The 8,873-nt window shown below is 41.3% G+C and overlaps 1 long non-coding RNA gene across 1 annotated transcript; it reads right to left on the bottom strand.

Moving 5' to 3' along the window:
* Nucleotides 1-208: 208 nt before the first annotated feature.
* On the bottom strand, nucleotides 209-8,244 carry LOC123379900. Its single transcript, XR_006584924.1, has 3 exons — nucleotides 3,696-8,244; nucleotides 2,784-2,945; nucleotides 209-1,916 (listed from the first exon to the last, which is right to left on the bottom strand). It is a non-coding gene; the product is annotated as an uncharacterized LOC123379900 (long non-coding RNA).
* Nucleotides 8,245-8,873: the final 629 nt, after the last annotated feature.

The raw sequence follows: 8,873 nt of genomic DNA on the forward strand, positions 1-8,873 counted from the left end.
TGAAATAGGGAATCAAACCTCTAAGCTCCATCTCAGATTTGAAGAAAACATGAATCCTACTACAATTTGGTCTTTTAAGAAATTGTTTTTTTTAATGTTTATTTATTTTTGAAAGACAGAGCATGAGTGAGAGAAGGGCAGAGACAGGGGGGACAGAGGATCTGAAGCAGGCTCCATGCTGACAGCACAGAGCTTGATGTGGGGCTTGAACTCACAAACTCTGAGATCATGACCTGAGCCAAAGTTGGGCCGCTCAACTGACTGAGCCACCCAGGTGCCCCCAGTTTGGTCTTTTTAATCATGCAAAGTATTACATGCCGTTTGCTAAAGTCATTTCTGAAAAAAGAAATGATCTTGTTTTAAGGTGTTTGCATTGTTTTCCTTGTATTTTATACCACATCAGTACAGTTTAATGATAACTGCAATATCCTCAAAACAATAAGTTGAGGAAAATATTACACGTATTACAGATTGCTGCACAAGAACTGAAGACGTATTATGATTTCCACTCTAGGCAACAATACAATGGCCAGAATTTCACCTCTCCTCCTTTTTTGCTCTATCCTCTTGCTTCTGAAATCCTACTAAAAATTTTTAGGGTAAAAAACCCTAATGATAAGAGAAAGTTTCTCACATTATGCTTCTATTTGGTTTTATGGCGGCAGGAGTAGGAGGGAAGAGTAGAGAAACAAATTTAAGATAAATTCAAAATAAATTTGAGAAAGCTTTTTTTCTAGTAAAACAAAGCTTTTAATCTGTTCTTATACGTTTGGGAATTTAAGTGGTAAAGTATCAGTAGTAGCATTTTTTAAATTTATTTTACCGCAGGATCCTCCTTTCACAGACCACCTGGCAGAACCAGGGTTCCAAGGAATGCACTTTGACAAGTGCTGACGTGGAGCCATAGAGGACACACCCATTTTCTCTCAGGGATATAGAGGAGGCCAACTTGAGGGAGAACTGGTTTCCTGAACTGATATTCTTTCTTAATGTGACCCATGGTAACCCAAGGAACAACCTCCTATCAAAGAACAGCATCTTCCCTTTCCGGTTTTTCAAAACAAATGTCAAGACCACAGTACAACTAGGGCCTTGCTCCAACAGACCTCTTCAGTAGGCTTTGTTCTGAACGATTTCAGAAACGGAACCCCCGCCATCTGCTGAGATGCCAGTCATTGCTTGAAGAAGGGACAGAGCAGTTAATCCAGTTAATAAGGGGACGGTTCCTCCCGGCATTGACCCAGAACCTGTCTCCTTGGTGATTCTGTGGGCCATTCAGCTGAGCAAAGGCCACTGAACTCCCCCGCTGGATCCTCTGTCAGCGTTTTACTTGGGATTTAGTTCCAGAAGAAGAGAAGGAGCCAAGACGTCTTACAAAGTGTTTCTTAACAGGGAAGAAAAACTGACATCTCAGGTGCTTAGTTAGGAATGAAAAAGGCTGTGAGTCATACCTTCTTCCACGTTGCTACATTTTGCTAACTAGGTTGCTTCACCCATTTAGCTTTAATTTCCCAAATATTAAAATGAAAAAAAAAAAAAAAAGTAAAGAAACAACCACCATTCTTCATCTCCTGCTGTGAGGATTTAATGAGGTAATAATATTTGTTACAATTGAAGCTTCTCGTTGCTCTAAGTTTATATCTTGAGGCAAATCACTTAACCTCTCTGGGCCTCAGTTTCCTGCAAAATGGTAACAGTAATGCTTTTCCAAGCTGCTTTTTAAGGCTGTAGTGAGGAGCTAAGGAAGTGAATGTCCTTGAAAATTTATATATTCGTGGACATCTTTGAGGAATTTTTAAAAAATCGGAACACATTTAAAAAAAAACAAAAAGCAAAAGAAAATCCTCCTTTACAGCATTTAGGGTAATAATCTGAGTCCTTTTGGCTGACCTCCCGTAGAGTTTGGCTGCATATCACTGTCAAAGGAAAAATAAAGTTTATACGGAATTTTTAAATTTTAAGTATATATGCATATATCAAAGCAATTGTTTTCTGGAAGTTTTCGTTTCTTGATTCTCTTTGTTTTCTGTTTATTTATGGAAAGATGCAACAGTGAAGGCCAGGATCACTGTACCTTCAGACGTGGGTCACTGTGTTCCACAGGCCGTGGAAGCTGACGGGAACACACATCTCTCGGGCTGAAATGTTCTCGGCTATCCCTGATTCAGGTTCCTCCATTCCTGCCCAGAGATGCTTACTGTTCTTTTTTGGTGTCACTGCTCCTTCTGATACTCTGCTGGTGGTGTGTGTGTGTGTGTGTGTGTGTCACAGACTAGATCACCACAAGCCTGCATTCGTCTCACGTTTCCCTGAGATGTGACTTGCATCGTACTTGTGGCTCTGGGAAAGGTTTGCCTCAAGACAATATTCCAACATTAGCCCACTGAACCGAAGACCCTGCACAGACTTGGAGGAGGCGGAGGGTGGTGGATGGCAGAAGGGATGACTTCACCGGGCATGAGTGTCAAGTGAAGGGACATGCACTCACTTCCTACGGCTGCAGTAACAAATTACCACAACCTTGGTGGCTTATCACAACATACTTTTATTATCTTATAGTGCTGGAGGTAAGAAGTCTGTAAAGGGTCTTAAGGGCTAAAATCAGGATGTTGGTAGAACTGCATTCCCTCTGGAGATTCTAGGGGAGGCTTTTTCAGCTTCTGAAATCTGCCCACACTTCTTGGATCATGGCTGTGTCACAATTCTGTTTCTGTCAGCAGATCTCTGACCCTCTTACCTCCCTCTTTCCTTTATAAGGCCACTTGTGATTACGTTGGGCTTACCTGGAGAACCCAGGATAATCTCTCCATCTGAAGATCCTCAATTTAAATCACATCAGCCATATCCCTCTTGCCATGCAAAGGTAACATATTCACAAGTTCAAAGGATTACGATGTGGACATCTTGGGGGAGGGGGAGTGCATTCCTCGGATGCAAAAAAAGAGCTAAAAGTGGGAAAAGAGAACTCAAGACACCTCAGGACCCAACCAACCACAGACGAGATAGCAGAACTGATACCCTCTGAATGAGTTTTTCCTCCCGGGGGCCCGACTGCTCCCCTCCCGGCTCTGCCTAGCTTTGTACTCTGTGATCTCATCCTCTTTTTTCCACTGAACGGAAATTGTTCTGAAGTTCATCTCAAAGATAATGAGCTAATCTAGGCTAATGTGCTCTTCAGGCAGAGCAGCATTATCACCAAGACTTTCTATAGAAGAGGATGCTCCACTTTTATTGACCTCACCACTTAGTGAGTTGACTGTTGAGGATTTGTGGCCAGACAGAAAGGGAAGGAGACCCCACTGGGAAGATGTTTTGCTGAGAAATCCTCTCAAGTCACTGCAGGCAAGGAGTTGCCTTAATAGGCTTCCTCTTATGTAGGCCTGGCTCTGGAGACAAAATTGTTCTTCCTACTGAGCAGAAAGATACTCCCAGGCCTTTTCTGACTACGACTTCCTCATATATTCATGAGGAAAATCATTCCCATTGGCGTCAACTAGTGACTTAAGGATCCCTAAAAACTTCGGCCACAACACTTGAATCAGAACATAGACACTGAGTTCTCGGCAATTTCTCATGTACACTAAATGATCCAGATATGGAAAATTATCTATATTTCCCTGTAAACTTGGTTCTTTCACATGGCTTCTGGCAATGCTGTTCCCTCTAAGTACAATGTTTTTTCACCTGACTTTTACCTTTTTAATCCATAGTCATCATGGTCACAGGGAAAGTTGCCTTGACTTCCTTGTTCTGGAAGCTTGGATTAGATCCAATGCTTATTTGTATACTGGCACACATCACATTATTATTTGCATGTAAGACTTCTGCTGAATGGTAAAGTCCCAAAGACAAGTCATGTGCTTCAGCTATCTGGAGATCCTCATCGGTGCTCCATAATGGCTTGATGAACAGGTAGATAAAGGAGCCCTCCCAGGACTGGCGGTGAGTTGCAGCTGTAGAAAGACAGAGACATGGGGCAACCCACAAAATAGCACTGGGAATCTGGGAAGAGCACCAAAGAGAGTAAGGAGAATTCCAAAAGTGATCAGAGAGGCACAGATCTGGGAAATAGGTTCCCAGTGCTTTTGCTTTGAAATATTTTAATGAGATACTACATGTACTATCCTACATGTGCTTGCTATTTTCCCCATTCAAGCTCCCACCAAATGCCTGGCATACAGGAAGACTTAATATGTGTTTAGTGACTGGTTTCCTATTTCTGGCTCAACATGACCCAAGAGGTAAAGCCTAAGTCAAGAATTATATAAAATAAAGCTAAAAATTGCATTATTCTAAGGCCATATAATCAAAATGATGACAGATAATGAGCATTTTTTGGTTTCCTACAGTGAGGAGTCCTTCGTTGTAGCTGGCTAGCATCAATAACAAAAGTATAAAAGAGATGAAATCTGCCCTCAAGCTTTGCACTGTTTACAGAGGAAACAGGAAAAATAGATACAGTAAAAATGATGCAACAATATATAATGGAAGTTATTCTGACCTTGAGGATACTGAGAAATATGCCCAATTGGCCTCCTGGAGTCTAGATCAGACAGTGGCAAGCCTGGGTCACGGGAAGAAGAGATTGCATAGATTCCTTCCCGAAATTCCTTCAGGTTTCCTTCATTGGGTAACACTCATGAAATACAGCTCATGCAGTTTATTCCAAGAATGGATCCACCCTCCCTATTAGAGGGTGGCCCAAAGAAATCAAAGCCAGGAATTCTGTTCAATGGATATAACAAGGCAGCATATAACTCCTGATGTTGTTCATGGCTGTCTTGCAACTATGGAGAAACCTAAAGATGAAGCCAACACAGAAGGAGCAGAACCAAGAAAATCTCAAAGAAATGGAACAAGAAATCCAGGTGCACTATGTCTGAAGTCTTCTCTACTCAGGGCTTTTTAAAATCCTTTTATCCAGTTCGAGCTGGGTTTCTGTTGCTTGCTACAAGTTTAGGAAAGGGAATCTATATCCCTTATATGTCCTCTAGTTGATCCAGTATACAGAAATGTGTGGGGAGCCTTTTGAAGCCACCCTGCCATAGAAAATATTAAAAGTATTAAATGTCCATAAGAAAAAAATACAACACGTGGAAGAGACAGCAACATTGGCGTAGAATACCAGATATGAATACTGCTGAAATGCAAGAGATGCTATAACAAAGTCAGGTGAAATATACGGGGGAAAAAACACTCTTCTATAAGAATCGTCTGATTCTTCGTCTAAGGGTTGAAAGTGATCTCTGTCTGGTTGTTCCTAAAGAACTCAAAATGCAATCACATACTTACGGGAGAGGACAGGAGCATTTAAGGGTCAGTGAAGGTTGAATTGTTTCTCTGTATCCCTCAATCAGTGATCATCACTGACAGGATAGTTGTAGAATTTTTACTAAAGAATACTTTTCATTGAAAACAAAGATGATTCACTAGATAAATATAAAAAAAGAAACAACAGGTGGTGAATACAACTCAAGACATTAAATTTCCATGAGTCACTGAAGCCAGATGGCATGCATTTGAGAATTCTAAAAAATTTAAGATCAAAGCATTTTGGATACTAACAATATGGGCAATTTATCATATAAAACAACTATCAGACTTAGGGAGATTGCCAACTGTATTATATGACACTATTAGGAGAGCACAAATTGTTCATTCAATTCAATTAAATGCAATGGAACTTAACAGGTTTATTGGCCACCACCAAGTGCAAAGCACTGTTCTAGGCCCTGGGCACTCAAAGGAGTTTAAAACAAGGTCATGTCTGCCTTAACCCCACAACTGAGAAGACAGCACATTGTCAGTAACAGTCAACAATGCAGAATGTCAAACATACGTAATGATTTTATAAGAACAGTATTTAAGGAATTCTCATATAAAGTCTCTTTCCATTTGAAAGGTGAATTAGATATCAGATGAAGATAACTGGTACCATTTCCAGGTAGGTTAAAAAAAGAAGATCTTGGTGCTTTAAGATTTGTAGAAAGATGGAGGAATGGACCCTAAATTTCCTCCCAGAACAACATTATTGGTACTTCCATGGGAGACAATGCCTCTGTGATGGATAAGAGATTGGAGAAGCAGAAGGCTGCTAGCTCCAGAGCCACTCTGCTACCTCTTCCACAACCTCTGCCAGCACACCGAATGTCCCCACACTGCCTTTCAACACCGTCAGGCTAAAGACTGGACAGTGACAACTCTACTATAGCTGCCCCACAAGTAACAAACACCCAAGGTCATGGTTGCCAGTGGAAAGAGCTGGTATCCACCTCAGGATGTCCACTTCCACCTTCCAAAACTCAGGGGTGTACGTTTGATAAATATCTGCAAGGAAGTCTGGGAAAGGTAGATTTTTAGCACTATTATATCGTAGCACAATATGGGATATAGGACAGCTAGACACGTTGAAAAGGGCTGGAATGGAGGCTGATTGAACTAATCCGTATTCTACCACAAAAGACCAGATTCTTGGCCTCCCTGCTTACAACCTGGTATTTCTCTATGTACTTCCACTTACGAACTCACCCCCAGGCAATGCCTTTCCTTGACTCTCCTGTTTATTATCTTCACCATCGGCCCAAATGACTGAGACAGAGAAGTCTTGGAGTTGGCCTCAGCTGCTTCCTCATTCACTGGACTATCAGTCGTGTGGTCAATAAATCCTGTTAGTTCTCTTTCAAATGCCACCGTCTTTGTCCAAACCCTGTTCACCTTTTCAACAGAGTATTATTAAGTTTCTTTACCAATAATCAGGCAGGTTGTTCCCTTTAAAGAAATCTTCCATGTGAGCTAACTTTCAGAATTGTCTTTCTTTTTAAAAAATAAGTATTTTTTAGTTTATTTATTTACTAAGAAAGAAAGAGAGAGAGAGAGAAGGAGGGACAGAGGTGGAAGGGGGAGAGAGAAGAGCAAACAAGTAGCACAGAGCCTGATGCGGGGCTCAAACTCATGAAATCTGAGATCATGACCGGAGCCGAAACTAACACTCCGACACTCAACTGACTGAGTCACCCAGGTGCCCCCAGAATTATCTTTCTAATATCAAACTTTCATCATGTCCCTCCTTTGTGTAAAACTCTCCCAAAGCTCCCAATTTCTTGCACAGTGATGTTTAAGCTTCTTGGCAGGGCGATCAGATTCCTCCCAAGTAGACATTTGGCCCACGTCTTCGACCTCTCTATTTCCACTTCTATAGGCTTTTTACCCTGTCTGGTAATTCTATACTTCTTACTACTCCCCAAGTACACCGGACCCATCCATGACTCTGTTCCCCCAAATATATTGTGGTTTTTTTTGCATCCTGGATTGTCTTTTTCCACAGTTAATGGGTATAAATGTTACTTATGCAAAACTTTCCCAAGCAGAGTTCATTTTCTCTCCTCTTCACCATTATCACATATTTCTCCCACTGCTACTTGAGTGTGTTTCATTATATATACATTTCCTTCATGCTGCATACCCTCCACTAAACCGAGAGCGCCTTTAAGGCCAGGGAAGGATCCCACCTAGATTTCCATATCATTCTCCATCCCAGACCTGCTTCAGGTGCTGATACATCAGAATATTTATGTATTGAATGACCAGATGATGAAAATATAAGGGCAGTTATAAAGAACTTTTAAAATAAAAGAAAACTCAAAGACTTAAAAATATAACAACCTTATTGTGATAAAATAGTATTCATCTTCTCTTATCTGACTCCAAGAGAAAAATATAAAGATGTTAGGGGAATAGGTGTAGTGCTCTTTTTAAGATTTGCTCAGTCTCTAAAAGAGGTAAACTTGGCAGCCTGACTTGAAAGAGTCAAAACGAGTACACGGGAGTTTCTGACAGGCAGCACTGGCTCTTGACCCAGAATGAGCCAGCAAAATTCCAGAAGCCTATATACAGTTTTTCTTGGACTGTGGATATGTTTATATTATAGTAGCTGGATGGCTCCAGGGAAAGTTATGGACTTTCATGCAAAACGCAAAAGAAAGAATATCTGCTCAAATGCAGAAAGAACTTATGTCAACAACTGAGCTCATTTTGTAACAATGAAAATAATGATGAGGCAATCATAACTTGTAAATACAACCAGGAGGGCTCGTAGACCTACATCTGTCCCCCAAAGGAGAAGCAACAACGGGGGTGCCTGGGTAGCTTAGTTGGTTGAGCATCAGACTTCACTTCAGGTCATGATTTCATAGTTCGGGAGTTGGAGCCCGGCATCGGGCTCACTCTTCTCAGTGCAGAGCCTGCTTCAGATGCTCTGTCCCACCCAACCCCCCGCCCCCCGCCACTTCCCCTGCCCCATCTGCCCTTCCCTACTCCTGCTCTCTCTCTCACAAAAATAAACAAACATTAAAAAATATTTTTAAAAAACCCAACAAAGTTTGATTGAATATTATTCTTATAAGCATTAGTTTTATTTTTTTAATTTAAAAAATGTTTATTTTTGACAGAGAGACAGAGAGAGAGAGAGAGAGAGAGAGAGAGAGAGACATGAGTGGGGGAGGGGCAGAGAGAGGGAGACAGGATTCAACATGGGCTCTGCACTGAGAGAGGAGTGCCCGATGTGGGGCTCAAATTCAGGAACCATGAGATCATGGTCTGAAATCGGTGGCTTAACGGACGAAGCCACCCAGGTTCCCCTTGTAAGCATTAGTTTTAAAGCATAGTTTCTTAAAGTGTATGCTAAGGAACACTAGCTAGGGAGTTTGTGGTTGAGAGTACAGGAAATGAACATACTATATTGTCTTCTGGGAACATCGCAAAGACGCTTGGCATAGGAAGCCTCTGAGAAGTCTGGTAAGTGTCCTTTAGATCTATGTTTCTCAAACATATTTAGTTACTCTTGTTTTCATTTAACAACTTACCAGCATCCAGCA

This window comes from Felis catus, chromosome C2 (genome assembly GCF_018350175.1).
Source record: "Felis catus isolate Fca126 chromosome C2, F.catus_Fca126_mat1.0, whole genome shotgun sequence".
NCBI classification, from domain to species: Eukaryota; Metazoa; Chordata; class Mammalia; order Carnivora; family Felidae; genus Felis; species Felis catus.